The sequence below is a fragment of the Sphaeramia orbicularis genome, chromosome 21 (genome assembly GCF_902148855.1).
Source record: "Sphaeramia orbicularis chromosome 21, fSphaOr1.1, whole genome shotgun sequence".
In the NCBI taxonomy this organism is placed as follows: Eukaryota; Metazoa; Chordata; class Actinopteri; order Kurtiformes; family Apogonidae; genus Sphaeramia; species Sphaeramia orbicularis.
Window position 1 is genome coordinate 42,219,726 of NC_043977.1, and position 18,065 is coordinate 42,237,790.

Sequence of the window (18,065 nt, forward strand, 5' to 3'; positions counted from 1 at the left end):
AGAGTCCTCTGCCCGAAGGGGATCTTGGCGACTCCCCAGTTCAACGTCTTTCTGGTTGTGTTGATATGTTTGTTTACTGTGCACGACCCACGCTCATTTTTAACACGCAATACATCATCAAAACGTCACACCTTGGTTGCGGAAGAAGAGGTGTTCCTTAGTAATCATGATTCCACCTTTGTCACGGCTCTGTTACTACCTCCAGAGGCATTACAGAGCCATAACAGAGGTGGAATCAAATGATCCCACCATTTCATTTACACACGTTGTTCTGGAATAAAAGTGAAATATTCCCAGAACAGAAGTGCTGTGTTAAAGAGGCTATAGACACCTGTGGTTCTATTACCATATATGGTCCAAGTTTACATGATTAATGAGATACTTGTTAAATATTAAATGAATGAGGACACACGGAGGGATTAATGTATTCTTTATCTTAGTGATAAATACTTTTCTGAGCATTTTGATTGGTGATAACAGAGGTTGATTGAGAAGAAAAGGGAAACTGGCAATCTGACCTGAGCTGCAACAGAAGCTTGAAATGATGTTAAATTGTAAGTTATTCTTTGTGTAGTTTCTTCAAAGTGATGCTCAATATCTTACAATGACTCAACTCACCTCTTCCTGGTTTTCTCGTCAGCAGGGTCCGGTGGCAAAAGGGTGAAGCTCATTCAGTCAGCTGCTTTAGGAATCCCGTGACCGATTTAAAATGAGTCTTTCTTTCAACTTTTGTGGAAAGTGCAGATGTCTAAGTAATAATGAAGTGGAGTCAATGGTGTTGAAAGGCCAAGTAAAACCAGACTCATCATATGCAATAAACACACAATTTTCTGCAATATTGTCATCACATTTGGTGTGCCTTCGGTGCAGGAGGAGAAAGTAAAAATGAGCTTCAAAGGAAAGTCTCTGCATGAAAAGAAAACACCTGTCTGTGTTTGGTGGAAAAGTGATCGACATCAGCCGATCAGATGTGTGGCATCTTGTGACACCTGATTCATTCATTTTCTGAACCCGCTCCATCCATGCACTAATAGGTTAACTGGTTAATCTAAATTGCCCATAGGTGTGAATGTGAGAGTGATTGTTTGTCTCTATATGTCGGCCCTGCGATGGACTGGCGACTTGTCCAGGGTGTACCCCGCCTTCGCCCCTATGTAGCTGGGATAGGCTCCAAGCGACCCCCGTGACACCTGATTGTTTTTTATAAATAGTTGTATATAGTTTTCTGAGGTGTGAAAATGGTTCATTGAACATATTTGTGGCATCATATTGTGACAACAGATTGTTTTGTAAATAGCTGTATAGTTTTCCTATGAAACACCTGAGGCACTGGCTGCATTTTCATTTAAATAGTTCTACTGTATATAACTTTGTTATTTGCTAAGTCTTATCTTTTAAAAGGGAAGTGCATTCTGTTTGAGTGTGTGTATATGTGTGTGTGTGTGTGTGTGTGTGTGTGTGTGTGTGTGTGTGTGTGTGAGCTGACTGCTGCAGTTTGGCATACTCCTGTATTTTTGGTCAAGGGAATGGAGTGGCCGACAAGGGCCAAACACATTACAACGACCCAATGCGTCTCATTTAGAGAAAACAGCTGCAAGTACAGAAACGATGCAAATTCACAAACACAGTCTAAATGAGGTACAAAAAGAGGAATGTGGTGCAAATGAAAAAATGTGCTGCAAGAAACAAAAACACATGCATAATCATTAAATGCTCTGCAAATAAAAAAACGATCTAAACCAAGAAAACATCTGCAAACTAAAAACGCTGCAGAACCAGTCAATATAATGGAAGTGCTCCAAACCTGCAGGGGGCAGCGTTTATAGACAACAGACTAGTGTCAAACAGAATCAAATAAAAGTCACATTACTGCGCTACGCTGTAACTTCAATTTGTTCCCACTGTAGTTTGAAACCCTGTCAGTCAGCTGTTCTCCGTCTCTCTCTCCATCCTATTTGTTTTTGCATTGAGCTGTTCTGCTGACAGCGCCCCCTACAGGTTTGGAGCACTTCTGTTGTAGTGACTGGTTATGCAGCGTTTTTCATTTGCAGATGTTTTCTTGGTTTGAATCGGTTTGTCCTTTATTTGCTGTATTTTTATGTGTTTTTCTTTTGCACCACGTTCCTCCTTTTGTACCTCCTTTAGACTTGTGTTTGAGTTTGTGAATTTGCATCGTTTCTGTACTTACAGCTGTTTTCTCTGAGACACATTTTGGCCGTTGCACTGTGTTTATCCCTTGTCGGCCACCGTAAGGAAGAGACTAGCAAAAATGACAAGTTGATAGGACCAGTATGTCATGGTGGCAGCCCATGGCCAGTGAAGGGTTTGAAGTTTTTGAAGTTTTTTTTAAACTAGGGATTCAAGTATATTTCCAGTAAATGGTAACTGTAAGGGAAAAGTAACATTCGTGGATGGTTCGATGTGGGATTGATCGTGATTTGTTGAAGGGACAACGGGTATATAAAACCTGAAGTAGATGCTCCTCCAGAGTCAAGTGTGGCCCTGCTTGTGTGGAGCAGGCCGCTGAAGCTGGTTGCCTGTAGCCATGGGCTGAGCCTTTGTTTCTGTTGTCAGTATCTGAATTTTCATATGTTCTGTTGAGCTGTTTTTCGTCAGTTAGTTTTTGTTTTTTTGGTTGTTTTTTTGTTTTTTGTACTGACACAGCCCTAAATGCCATGTTTGTTGGACGATCACTGTAAATAAATTATACCAAAGTGAAGATCACTCCAGCCTCCTGATGTGTTTCCTCCACCACTTGGCCATTCGTCACACAATATTTTGGGAGTTTTTAGTAATTCTGGAATACAATAGCCTTACAATCACATTGCTATACCCAGAACCACGTGAAGGCTTTGGTGGTGACTGCTGGACAAATGCTGTACAGCATGCATGAATACACAACAAATATCCCTGCTGCAGGATCGGGATGTTGCCCCTCAGGGTCAGGATGCAGATTTTAAAAACACCCTCCCTTTTCACATCCCACCTTCGGTATAGAGTGTATGCACATACGTCACTTCCCCCCTGGGCCACGCCCCTCTAAGTCAGACTGAGTGGCAAAAACCAACCTGCTCAACATGACAGAGTATAGCAGTAAACACAGAGAGACCGGGAAAATGTGAAATATGAAATTAAATTAAGGACAGTTGGACTAGACATGGATCCGTACAAGCTACCAAAGAACAAGTGGTCCACGAACATTGACATGTGACCTGAAATGGTGTATCCTGAAATCCAGGGTGTTGGGGATCATCGCTATTTTTACCTGAAACAAATATACATGGTTTCATCGTTACTGACAACCAGGGTCCAAAACTAGGCAGAGAACCAACTGATCCAAAGTGCATTTACAGTAGACCGTGTACTGACCCCAGTGAATATATGCATGATCTACTGGTACTGAGGAGATTTACTGAGTCTAGTTCAGATCAAGTACTTTATACAACACAGATACTACTGCTGTGGACCAGCAGGGTACGGCTGTACTCTGGTAAATTATGATATTTTTCCCACCTGTTTTTAAATTACGACATTATTCTTGTAATATTATAGCTTTATTGTCGGAATATGACTACTTTAATCGCATAATCAAGTGACATTTTTGTTAAATTATGAGGTTTTTTTTTTTATAACTACGACTTTATTCTCACAATATTGTGAATCTTTTTGTATTCGACTTTATTATCATAAAATTACGGGTTCTATATCGATATTTTATGACTTTATTCTCTTATTGACAAGTGTTTTTATTTTCTTATGTGGCCCTCATACACCGTCGTAGCTTTATTCTCCAGTTCCCCCGTATTTGAAAAACTAGGTTAGCCTCAGTTTAAGTGAGTTTACTAATCATGTAGGAGTACAAGGTTCAGAATCACAAAATGAAAACAAAAACCATGAAAGATCTGATCATGAAACCAAGAGCTTTACTAAGAAGTAACGTTAGCCAAAACAATACGTCATTTAAAGTATGATTTTACCCAAAAATACAGCATAAATTAATGTTACCTGACACCAAACAGGATCCACAGATCTAGGTTTTGTTGCCTGGATTTGTGGATCCATCTACTTCTCTTTTCTTTGTCTTTCAATGCCTGTAAAACGATAGCTCCGACTGCTTTTCAAACCTGTTCATACAATCAAGTCGCACAACAGCTCTTCCCCATTTTTTATTAAATGTTGTTCTTAAGTTTAGACAGTACTGAAGCCAACGCTGCTACTCATCTCCCTCTTTCTGCCACTCAGTGGGTGTAACCGCGGTGACTTCTGCTCGCAGTGACGTCACGTGCATACCCTCTACTGACAGTAATCAAGTCCAGAAACCTGTTTCCCCACAGGTCAAGGCGCTAGTTTGGAATTATTTTTTGAAGATTTCAGTGTTCATTCCAGTTATAAAAATGCGCATGATTTTAATGACAAACAGTCTATCAGCTTTTTCCTACTCAGATTTAATGGGGTTTTTTTGTGTGATTTTAGGTTTATTGAGTTATCACAGCATGTCAAATGAAAAAAAAAAAAAAAAAAACAGTCAGAAAATAACTGTAAAGTCGCAAAGGTGAGGTGGTGCTGAAAAAAGTATACCAAACAAGGCAAAGAAAACCTTTTTTTTTTTTTTTTTTTTTTTTAAATGAGAAGTAGGAATGCTTCTGGGGTGTCCTATTACAAAATGTACCTTATAAATGAATTGGTGATTTTGACTGTTTGTAATAATTTTGTAATAAATCTGACTGAAATTGAATTGAAATTGTAAAAAGGCAAAATCAGAAGTATTCAAAAACGGCTCTTGGACCAAACCAGCAAAACTGTTGTCCGTCCGTCCGTCCACTTCCTCCTCAGGACCTTCTTACTGTAAGACGATGAACTTGTACACATGTAATTATTTATTCTTGTGTTATTTGTGAAACAGTGATGGTTTAATGCACATATTTATGGCTTCATACGAGTGCAGTTTCTCTTCAGTTCTTCCAGTTACTCACCTCTGGTAGGTAGAGTATAAAAGGCAGTTCGTTTTTCCTCAGTATGTTATTGGTGTTGTTGAATCCCTCAGTGTCTCTGTGTGATGTTAATAAATGCAGCTCCTAGTTCTTACAATTTCTCTCCAGTCTTCTGCTTCTCTATTCACAACCGAAAGCCGCTGCCAAAGAAATTGACAAATGTTAATAATCACTCCAGGCTTTGAGCGTGCTTAAGCAAAGTTTATTTCTTATCAATACATTATTGCGTTTTTTATTGCTGTGTAGTATACTTGAAGAATTATGGCTGGTTCTCTGTAAATAACTGTATCACCAACATAAAGAACAAATTGTCACATATAATATTTTTAACTGTTATTTAAAATCGACATCTAAACATCAAGATATACATGATACACAGATATTCATACAGTACTGTGAAAAAAGCCTTTGGCCAATATTAGGTTTGTTGGATTAATAAAGTTCTAATATTCACACCAGTGGCGGCTGCTCGTCTTTCAGACAGGGGAAGCTCATTGTCGGCATACATCAAAAAAAAAAAAAAAAAAAAAAAAAAATTGTCAAGTTATTTAAACATACATTCGGCCCTCCGTTCCTTTTTAAGAAAATGGTCAGTGACCTTATCATACCAAGTAGGCGTCTTTTCCAGGGACTGGACCAGTGTCCTCTCTCCTTAGATTGCCTTGGCCCATTGTGTTGCAGGTGTAAGACTTCAGCCTTTTTAAACAAGAGAAGCTCCTTTCACTCCGACCTAGCCGACAGTTTGATTGATTTAACGATCTACAAAACGATATTAAACTCAAACAAGAAATGACTAAATTATGTAACTGAAACAAGAAAACGCTGAAATTATGTTAAATTGAAACAAGGAAGTACAATGAGTGTGTTTAATTTACAGTGCAAGAAATGAACAAGTAATTCCGTAGTGGTTTCTCTGATTTCACAGCAGAATGTGTGACGGTATTAAACTGAACTGTGTCAGTGAAGGAGTAGATCTCAAACTAGCTGTCAATCAAACGGGATTCAGCCTTTCGACTGATCCTCCAATCAGCACGTGGGATTCTGGTGTCCAGCCCGGCCGAGCTCCGCCCACAGCTCCATTCACCCCCAGAGATGCCCGGTGTCCGGGGGCGGGACAACATTGTGGCATTTATCCAATTACCATCCAGTTTTGAGGCAATGAAAAAAACTGTTCCATTCAGTCCCATTGAAGCCCAGAGACGCCCGCAGTCTACGAACAAATGCACTGAGCAGAGATCGAATGAAAAAACGACACGGGAATGTATGAGAAGTGAACAACATCGAGTCCGTTGATTTGTGATAAAGCTGATTCTGAACAAACTCATGTTTGAGATGAACGTGTTCTAACACATTTGTAGTCAATAAAATGTCAACACAACCGTACATATTTAACCATTTAATTTTTGTAATTTTAGGGGAAGCCGGGCTTCCCTTGCAGTCTATGAGAAATCACCGCTGGTCCACACATATGCATTTGTGGCTTCAATAAACCAAAGTGGTATTATTTAGTGGACCTCCCTGTGTACTAACATGTCTTTAACACTTTTGCTCAGACAATTTGACATTTATGCTGCCAGTTGTGGGTGAGCTGGCAGAACAGCGTTGTCTGTCCAGGGCAAGGGGTATTGCCAGAGACCCATCCCACCCTTTCAACAAACTGTTTTCCCTCCTGCCCTCAGGGAAACGCTTCTGGAGCCTGAGGTGCAAAACTGCCAGATTCTTAAATAGTTTTTATCCAACGGCCTCAACAAAAGTTGAATGGGTGAAGTGCAATACAGAATGTGCAATAATAGGTGCAATAGTGAACCCTCCATCGTGCAATATTTTTTTTTTTTTTTACCTTTAATAACTTATTTATCTATTTATTTTAGTGCAGTTTTTAATATTTTATCATATATATTGGGTTGTTTTTAGTTGGTGTTTTTAATTTTTTTTTCTGTTTTATTTCGTGCTGTGAATTTTGCAATTTCGTTCTGTAACAGTATCTGGGACGTTTTTATTGAATGACAATTAATAATAAATATGAATCTGAATCAGTTAATTTTCTGATGTTTTATACATGGTTTCATACAATACATGTCAGATGTTTCTAACTGTGCTGCTTCTTGTCATGGGGTCAGAGGTCACACTAAATAGTGACTTTAACCTTTACAACCCATTTAGTTCAGTTATTTGTCTTTTACGGCTGTGCACATATTCAATGTATTTTCATTTTTGTATGTTGACCCATAAAGACCTAGTGCTACTTATGTTCCAAAATAGTTTTTTCTCTACATTTATCTTTTCTTAAATGATTAATCCCCATTTATTATAATGTTATCCTCTGCATTTATTTACTTTCTTTTTTAGTGAAAATCTGGTATTTTCCTAAATTTAATTCACTGATCATGTAGACCTTTGTAAAAACTCAGATTATAGTTGAGGGTTATTGTGTCAGATACAGAGAAAACTGAAGAAAAAGTGACTTTTTCAGTAAAATACATCATTAAGTGAACATAAAAACACATTTCTACAACCACTGTCATTGCTCCAACTCCATGGGTTTTACTGGTGAATCAATGTAGTAGAAGATGACGGTGTTTCCACGGTAACTACGGAGACTCTGAACGTCCAAATGGGTCATATCTGATGACCATGAAAAGATGACAAACTGTATTTTACACCAATTATTTACACATATTGATAGGATTGGTGGATCAACAGTTATTAAACATTCACATCAGTAGATAGTTTTGGTTGCCAGTGGCTGTTTGGGTCTTTATGGGTTAAGAAAAGACAATAAGAAATAAATATGTTTGGTCATTTCAACCCTACAAAAACAGCAAACCTAGAGGCAGGCCTAAGACTTTGGCACAGAACTGAAAATCCCTATTCTGCCATATTTTATATTGATCATTTTTTGGCCTTTTTGACGTTCTTGCCAGATATATGTAACTGTTTCACTGTGTCACCCCTTGGATTTCATCATTCCTCTTTCATCTGTCTGAGTCTACCTGGGTTTCATGGTGGATATGTATAAAAGCAATCTCTCCAAGTTTCCATCACACACAAAGAGTGTAATCTGTGTGAAACAAAGACAGGCTTCGAAAGCAGCTTAAGTGGACTGTTCCCTAAAGTTTATGCAATGAAGAAATGCTGACTGTGATATTGCTTTGGCCATTTAATCTCGGTTATGATTCCTATTCCTGTGGCTCATATCCTATGTACCCTCAGGGGATTACATATGTGGGTAATAATTCAGGACATATGCATATGAAACGCCCATTTGGCCCCTCTCAATTATTGATTGAACCGCTGATATAGTCGACTACAGAGTGGCAGCAATCTTCATCCTGGACAATGTTAACATTAATGAGTGTTCTTATCAGTAAATAGAAAATTATCTCCCTCCCGTAGAGTTATGCATCGCGGCGCAGTAATGGTGCAAGGAAAATAAGTTTACAAGAGATTCATTTTAGAGTTTCCCAGTGAGATAAAAAACCACTGAGAAGATGAAAATGGCTCCTTGCCTTTTCCTGTTAGCTCGCTCACCGGGTTTCTGATAACACATTCAGTGTAAAGCTGGCAGCAAATTAATGGCTCCCGACATAATAAACACAACTCGATACTGTTTGCTTACCCTGTGGGTGTGAAAGCAATTCAGTTTATAAAAGGAGGCAGTACGTGGTCAATTAATTTATGGACTGTCATGCTCTGTAGCCTAAACAGTGAACAACACCAGGGAGATTGTTTCAACAAATGAATATCTTATTAATACATATTTATAGAAGGTGATTCAACAAGACATAGACTTAGAATAATCTAAGTATATCTTGTTAATTGGATCTAATTTCCTAAATGAGAGATATTATTTTCATCTTTTACAGTGCAGGTTAAGATTTAGATTCAGCAAATGATGAATTCATAACATGTGATTGTTGTAGAAATATCTCAAATGTCAGTTTCAGCACCATTGGAGGACTTTTTCCTCTTTTCTCTTATATCACTTCGCCTTTCTTCTTTGTATTTTTCCTTTTTTTCCCTTTGTGAACTGCTTCCTGTCATCTTTTCCTTCACCACAATGACACACCCAATACATGAATCACAAAGTATTACCACAAAAGAGCTGACATACCATTACAAAAGCCACTCATATTCACTGCTGTCGTGTCTCTGCAACACTGTTAATGCACTTTCAGAGGCTGAAAACAGTCGGTATGAAGAGACCCTGAGGTCAGTAAGGTAGTCCTAATATACAACGATCACAAATAGAAATCTGATCTGGTTCAGAAACACAAGTGTGATGTCATGGGGTCAGCCAATGGGGTTTGAACAAGCACCCCAGAATGTTAATTTTAGCAACTTAACCTCAAAGAGGAGTTGTGTCCCTTTATATGCCAGGCCGCTCACCGAGCAGATCCTCTTAAGCTCCTGAAATGCTCAAGAGAGAAATCCAGCATGTCAGAGAGGGTTATTCTGCACTCTCTGATCTTTTCCACTTAAAGATGCTCAAAAAAGCAAAAGGAAAAAAAGAGATGCTGTTCAGGCATCCTTCACCCCTCCCCCGGTTACCATACCTCCTTTATAGACCCTCCTACTACTACTCTGTTTTTTTTTTTTCTCTTTAATCCATTCTGCAGTGTTTATACTTTGCTGCTACTTATAGCAAAGCTCTCACAGATGGCAAAGTTCTTATAGTTTCTGTGAACTTTTTGTGTGGCTTTTGTCTTCTACATATTCCATGGCTGAAAAAAGAGCAGAATGAGGAAAAATCATACCTTATCTGCAACCTTGTCAAGAAAAAACTTAGCAAACACATTGTGAACGTGGAAAAGCACACAACTAATAACAACATCAACGCAAACAATACTGTTAACGATGTCACGAAGCTGTGTTTTCTTAAATTGATACAGATCTTAACAGCATTTTAATAGACTCTTATGAAAATATTCACTTCACACTCTAAAATACACTTCTGACTTGCTGTGGTATGTGCAAATAAATGTTCTTTTGTGATTATCATCATATGATCTTTCTTAGCACACAAAGGGCCAATTCAACAAAGAATAGATTGTGCCTGTTAACTGTTAAAATGCATTTATTCACACAAAACCTTCTGCTAATGATGTGCGGAGGAAAACACAACCAGAAAGTTTTTCAGAGCAGAGTTGGAGTGTTTCATGTGTTTCTCCACATTTCAGCACCATAATGAGCGCCCACACACACACACACACACATGCACACACACACACACACACACACACACACACACACACACACACACACACACACACACAATTAAACCAATGGTGATGCTTTAAAAGTGTTTTATGTACTTAAGACAATCTATTATCTACTGAAATGGCCATTCAATTAGGCTCCAGCTGTTATTCAGGTCTGAAATGTGTTTGATTCTTAAAATAACGTTTCAGTTCACTGAATGTACATTAGGTCCGTAGCGATACACTAATCTCACGTTACGATACAATACACAGTATTTAGCTCATGATATGATATATATCCTGATATTCAATTCAATACAATTCGATACACTTCCATCATTTTCTGAAAGATTTTAAAGTGACAGAGTGATTTTGGTGACATCTTGTGAGTGTTCCACTGACTGAAAGTATCGATCAGTTACACAATATATGGTTTGACTGGACAGAGAGTCTACAGCTTGCAAATGCTGGACAAAATGAATCAAAGATGTGATGAGAAAATTAGTTTGATTTATTTAAACAGTGCAAACTGTGGAAGTTCAAAAAATTCATGGGAAGGAATGCTTCTCGGACCAAAAAAAGAGTTTGTTCAAGGTGCTCTTTGGAAAAAGGGATTCAAAAAGTAGATATCAACTGAAAGAAAAATCCAAGGCACTCTCTTTAAACATTAAAATGCCTTTATTGACATAGAACGGTCATATCCAGACCCTAAAAACACTTCAATGCGTTTCGGCTTCAAGCCTTCATCAGGAAGTCAAACAGGAGCCTGGAAAACTGTGGGTTCCTGTATAGTAGGATCGACCAATAGGGACTTGCCAACTGGGCATGAAGGTAATGGCCTGCAGAGGGTGTCCACATGTAAACGGCCAGCAGATGGTGTCACTGCGGGTCAAATAGAAATATTTACAAATATACATGGATAAAGAACAGTGCAAAATTTACATATCCCTGTTAAATTAAGATCAAAACAGTGTAAAGTCTTTAAAACAAGACACACATAATACATTACAGGAAAACAGAAAAGTCCAACTCTTCATTCAGTCCAGGGGGTACAGTGGCTTGGAGTTTAAAAATCCAGAAAGCTTTCTGTTGGTTCAGTGTTTTTTGTATGTCCCCCTTTCTTGGCTTGGCTGGTTTTCTACTTGTACTTACTATGGGGTACAGGGCGATGCGGACCGTGCCACTTGCAGGGGATTTGAATGGGGCTTAATGTATCTACAGGGGTTGGACAAAATAATGGAAACACCTTCACCTCAAGATGATAATGCCCCAATCCATACAGCTAGAATTGTTAAAGAATGGCATGAGGAACATTCTAATGAAGTTGAGCATCTCGTATGGCCGGCACAGTCCCCAGACCTCAACATTATTGAGCATTTATGGTCAGTTTTAGAGACTCAAGTAAGACGTCGATTTCCACCGCCATCGTCTCTAAAAGAGTTGGAGGGTATTCTAACTGAAGAATGGCTTAAAATTCCTTTGGAAACAATTCACAAGTTGTATGAATCAATACCTCGGAAAATTGAGGGTGTAATTGCCGCAAAAGGCGGACCTACACCATATTAAATTATATTTTGTTGATTTTTTAAGGTGTTTCCATTATTTTGTCCAACCCCTGTATACTCGCGGCTGAAAAATCAATACTTTCTTGGAAAACAAAATATCGATATATATCACAGAATCGATAAAATTGCTCAGCCTTAATGTACATGTGCCTATGATTTCATATAAACATTCGTACTTATGCTTGATGTTACAGCTGGATGTGTATCACAGCATCTCCAAACTCCAAAAGAGACTGTGTGCAATTGGACTAAGCACAGTATGTTGTAACATCATTAACAGCAGATCAGTCAGATTCTGATGGTCATTAATGTATGATCTGGAACTATACGCTCTACAATTAAAGACTTATAAGCATATATGAATAACTAATACAGCAGTCTTTTCCATGCAAATGATCTTTGAATGGATGCTCTTTGCTTGGCAGCGTAGTTTGCAATGAATTCCAACTTTTGTGTCGTACATGCAATATTTTGGTCTTTCTTGCACTGGTAGTGATCGTCGAATGAAGGCTTTCTGACCCACTGCTTCACCAAAGGGTTCGCTAGAAATAAATACTGCAATTCGCTGTGCAGAGGAACATTCAGCAGGTGACACCATATATTATAATCATGACCTGAGCTGAAGTGTATGAATAGATGTTGTGTGTAGTGACAATATACAGTGGATATTTCTATAGTGTTCACATGTATAAGTATATGAACACCCACATAGACACAACACTGACTCTAAACTGAAGTTGCAATAAAAGCATTATAAGAATTTGCATTATTATTCATACTTATTCAAAATCAAGTCAAACAGGCTATAATCTATATTATAAAAGGGAACTGGACTTTGTTTGTGTGTGTTTGTGTATCTCAGGCATCACACAAAATCCAGAAACAGCTGACTGCTGCAGTTTGGCATACTTATGTATTTTTGTTCAAGGAACAGACTAGCAAAGATGGCAAGTTGATAGAACCAATATTTTGGGAGATATTAGTAATTCTGGAATACAACACTGTTAGCTCTCTTCTATGACGTGGAACAGCGCGACACTACCAAGTTAACATCCATCCATCCATCCATCCTCTTCCACTTTATCCGGGGCTGGGTCGCAGGGGTAACAGTCTAAACAGAGAAGCCCAGACTTCCCCCTCCCCAGACTCCTCCTCCAGCTCTTCCGGGGGAACCCCAAGGCATTCCCAGGCCAGCCAAGAGACATAGTCTCTCCAGCGCATCCTAGGTCTTCCCCGAGGTCTCCTCCCGGTGGGACATGCCCGGAACACCTCTCCAGGGAGGCGTCCAGGAGGCATCCGAAACAGATGCCCGAGCCACCTCAGCTGGCCCCTCTGGATGTGGAGGAGCAGCGGCTCTACTCCGAGCTCCTCCCTGGTGACTGAGCTCCTCACCCTATCCCTAAGTCCAGCCACCCTATGGAGGAAACTCAATTTGACTGCTTGTATCCAGGATCTTGTCCTTTCGGTCATGACCCAAATCTCATGACCATTTGTGAGGGTAAGAACGTAGATGACCGAGTTAACATGAGATTTCAATTTCCTGAACAATCCAACATGGCACCGTAGGGACGTTGTTTTTGTTTCGTCACTCTTAAAAGCTTTTGCAGTACGACAAAATTTTGTGGATTGTAAAGCCAAGCAGGTTTGTGTGGGCATGAGAGGAACATCTGGAGATAATGGTAAGAGCCACTGGCTTCTTTTGAGGGATTGACTTTTACACAGACTACAGCGAGGGCAAAGGCAGCAGACAGGGTTCCTACAGGTTTCTATAAGTTAAATTTAAGACTTTTAAAGACCTTTTTATGACCACTTAGACCTGAATTTAACGCCCATTTCACAGCCTATTTCATAGAATTTAGGAAAATGTATTTATTGACTCCACTGCTGTGAGTCATTTCTCACTGGGTTCTGCAAAGTTAACGGTAATTTGGTCCAGAGTTCAACCTTGTTGGAGAGAATGTGGAGATGTCAGTGTAAATCATGCTCATTTCTTATAGTTATGTCCGAAACTTGCGTCATTCTGGGATAATGTATATTCAACAATTGTTAAGATACTGGGTTATGCAATTCCTAAAACATGTTTGGTGATGTATTTTGGATGTATTATTGGTAATAATGTAAGAAAAAATGATAGATATTTGTTTGAAGTACTATTAGAAGCCTGTAAAAAGGCTATTATCAAAAAATGGTGCAGATTAGAACCTCCTACAACTAACGACTGGATACAAACAGTGAATGGAATATTTGAGATGGAGATTCTGACCCATAGAGTGAGGATTCAAGAAGAACAGTGCCATGATAAATGGAAGAAATGGGCAATTTTCATTTCAACGTCACATGACTTAAACCAGTTGTTAGTCACAAAGGTTTATTATGGTCAATGTATCCCAAATGTCCCTTATGTTTGTTTTGTAATGTACAGAAATCAAACAATAAAAATAAAGTGGAAAAAAAAACCCCAAAAAACTGGTTCCTAATTTCATTATAAACTGTTGGGTTGCAATGGGTGGAACTGAACAGAATAATGTTACTTTCTTTGCAGCTTCCCCAGACACATTTAAACACAATACAGCCAACAAGTTTATAGCAACATAAATTAAGACCTACCATATCAAATTTAATACCTTTTAGATTTTTTTAAGGTATTAAATGCACATTCGTAAATTCAAGACTTTTAAGACTTTTTAAGATCCCGCAGGAACCCTGAGCAGAAATGGGTGTAACAGACCATACTGTTACTTCAGACACAGAGATGGCTGTCCTACGGAGCACCGGCAGACGGGAAAAAGCAAACAGAGGCCCTCTCTGCACAGAAAGGTGCATCATATTGCTTTCATCATATTCATAATCCACTAGAATACTGTTATAAAATGTCTGAGCCGGTAGAGGAGGCAGTGGGCCCCTCTGCAGTTTTCATACTGTGTTGAAAACGGAAACGGTATCATGATTTACCAAACAATTTTTATGTCAGTACTCATAAAATATTATTCACATCTTCTCCCAATAGTCAGCTCTCCCCAGCATAGTAACTACCACATCTAGAACCCCTGGTTCCCCGTGGGTCAACGGGCTGGTATGGAAATAATCTACACTGCTGCTACTCCTGCATCACTGTTACTTCTCAGGATATTTCTCCTGCTATTTATATTATTTTATTTCACTGACTGACTCACACAGCACTACGAACGATGAAAGGATCCACATGTCAGATTTGAAGTGTTCTTATAAAGAAGCGATATGTTGAATGAATCAGTGACGTAATGTGCACTAAAAAAAGATTTCCTTGATAGCAACACAAGCCTTAACCCATAAAGACCCAGAGCTACTTTTGTGGTGGTTCCCAAATAAATTTTTCTTTCTATTTAACCTTTTTTAACCATTTTATCACAATTTATTATAATATTATCCTCTATATTTTGCATTTTTCACTATAAATTCTATATTTTTCAACATATAAATTCCTATATTTAATTTATATGTTCATGAAAAGAGTAAATTTAATAGGTTATTATATCAAAACAGAGAAAACTGAAGAAAAACAGACTTTTCCCACATTTCATTTACTGATCAGGTACTTAAATCATCGTGCCTTGATTACATTTGAGGATTATTACAGGAAGTCCTCGGGTTACGCGGTACTCGACCTACGCTGTTTCGACTTTACAACGCCTGAGTCTCGTCCGCAGAGGATCCCAATATGGAACGATTTTCGAAAGCTTCAAGGGGAGTGATGGACAGTGTACGGTGCTACCGTGAGATCTGGGAGGAAAAGAGGAAGATTTCCTTCCAGACGGACATCTTCAAGTACTTCACCAAGGTGGAGAGGCCAGTAGAACCCGTACCTTCAACATCTACAGAAGATCCTGCACCTGTTACCCCTCCAGATAATCCGGATTCCCCAGCAGCAGCTCTCACAGCCTCCCCTCCTTCTTCTTCAGCCACCTAGTACTAGGTATTTAGGGGGTATTAAAGGGTTAATTCCGACTTACGCGGAAATTCGGGTTACGTCGCCAGCGTAGGAACGGAACTCATTCGTAACCTGAGGACCTCCTGTATATCAAAACCAGAGAAAACTCAAAAATAAATGCCTGTTTTTAGTAAAATATATAATTAACTGAACATAAACCAAGTATCTCCATCCACTGTCATTGATCCAACTCCATTGGTTTTACTGGTGAATCGATGTTGTAGAAGATGACGGTGTTTCCATGTTCACTACGGAGCCTCTGAACGTCTATATGGGTCATATCTGATGACTATGAAAAGATGACAAACTGTATTTTACACCAATTATTTGCATGTATTGATAGGATTAGTGGATCAACAGTTTACATCAGTAGATGCTTTTGGTCGCCAGTGGCGGTTTGGGTCTTTATGGGTTAAATCAAGGCTTTATCTGTGACGCACATTTTTGCTGAAGACACACATTAAAGCCTCAGTTCATTTGTTCCATCACTATGCACAAATTGTGCACCTGCAAAAGCGTTGTACTTCTTCTGTGGATCCAGCCCATAAGCGTTCTACCAATTATCTCTTACTGTGTAATGCTTATGTTTCATGTTCTTGAAGTGATTTTATAAGAAAAAAACTAATAAATACATAATGATGTTCATATAATACACAGAGCTACCTTTCAACATGGCATATGCTGTAAAGTTTAGCAGTTAGTCAAAAGTATGATAGAATTTATACACAAAAACTTCAGTTCATTTAATTCAATATTGTTCAAAACATGTTCAACCCACCATTGTTCTATGGAGATGTTTTGAGGATATAAATAGTGCCTGGGTGACATTTTCTTTTTTTCCACACACCTTCTCTAATACTGTGTTTGTTGTTGTTTCAAAGTGATTTATGTGAGGCTAAATTTCCAGACACAATCACTTTTTCTTCTTCAAGCTTTATCAACGTGTTACAAACTGAATTGGGAGCAGGAGATCCCCGGGGTTTGTACAGTACATGCGCTATTATGCCAGTAACTTTGATTCACCTTTACAGCAAATATTCCCTACAAATCATACTTCAGAGGAATTCTTCCACTTGGTTCCTTTCAGTTGTTTAACAAAGGTTTGAGGCAATTTGAATAAACAACTAAACCTGTGTCTCTGGTGGGATTTAACCTCTAAAGCTCCTTTTCTGCAGAAGAAAAGGGAAATGGAATAAAGACGGAAAAAGCACTTTGTTTTCTTCCAGCATCATGAAAACACTGTCAGATTAATCAAGCCTATTCAAGAAAGAAACAATGAGATCTTTTCCATCTATAACACATGGATGAAAGAATGAACTCTAAAAGCTGAGTCTCTGACTTGTCTGAAGACGTAATGATTATAACAAACAACAATGCACCTAATGATGCACCAGGAGGGTTGGATGTTAGGGCTGGATTTAACACTTCCACCACTTTCAGACTCTTCTACCTTAACCAGCACTCCTCGTCATCAGACCTTAATAATAACACCATTTCATGACGGTCTTTCTCTGACAGTGAAGGGGGATGTGCAGAGAAGCTGTGTTGTTGTTTTTTTTATCTGTAATTGTTGAGGAAGCTGTATGTGTACAGGGAAAACCTTTAATTTAGTTGACACCTCTCATTTTCAGATATTAACCCTGTAAAAGTCTGAACCATTAAATCATTGACAGAAAATTGCAGTTCTTTGAAACTGGAGCCTTTATTGCAGTGTTTTTCAACCTTGGGGTTGGGACCCCATGTGGGGTCGCCTTGAATTCAAATGGGGTCGCCTGAAATTTCTAGTAATTGATAAAGAAAAAACAACTTACTGAAAAAAATATATATGCAGGGTGGGGAAGCAAAATTTACAATGAACATTTAGTTGTTTTTTCTCAGCAGGCACTACGTCAATTGTTTTGAAACCAAACATATATTGATGTCATAATCATACCTAACACTATTATCCATATACGTATGTGCATACCCTCTATTATGCCCTTACCCCTATATGTATATATATATTTATCCAAAGACAAGACTCACTTCTCATACTAACATGTAATAAAACTAGTCTTTTTTGATGAAAAAAGTAAATACCTGGCCTGGGTCATTCCGACGTTCACAAATAACCCTTCACCTATACTGTACATCTGTCATCACAGATGTAATGTAGCAAAGCAAATACTGGAGACTCCAGTGATGCACTCAACCCACAGAAAAATAATGTAGTTCTAGTACATTATTGAAGCCAAGAAGGGGACTCAGAGATCACAGACCTGTACCATCATGGTCCAAAAGTCTTCTAAAACAAATGCCCTTTCTAGCAATGTTAGAAAAAAAAAAAAAAAAAATAGAAGAC

At 38.6% G+C, this 18,065-nt stretch overlaps 1 long non-coding RNA gene across 1 annotated transcript; it reads left to right on the forward strand.

The window, feature by feature from the left end:
• Positions 1 to 4,360: 4,360 nt before the first annotated feature.
• Positions 4,361 to 15,824, forward strand: LOC115412603 (uncharacterized). The gene is made up of 3 exons (XR_003934355.1): positions 4,361 to 4,373; positions 11,239 to 11,241; positions 15,710 to 15,824. It is a non-coding gene; the product is annotated as an uncharacterized LOC115412603 (long non-coding RNA).
• Positions 15,825 to 18,065: the final 2,241 nt, after the last annotated feature.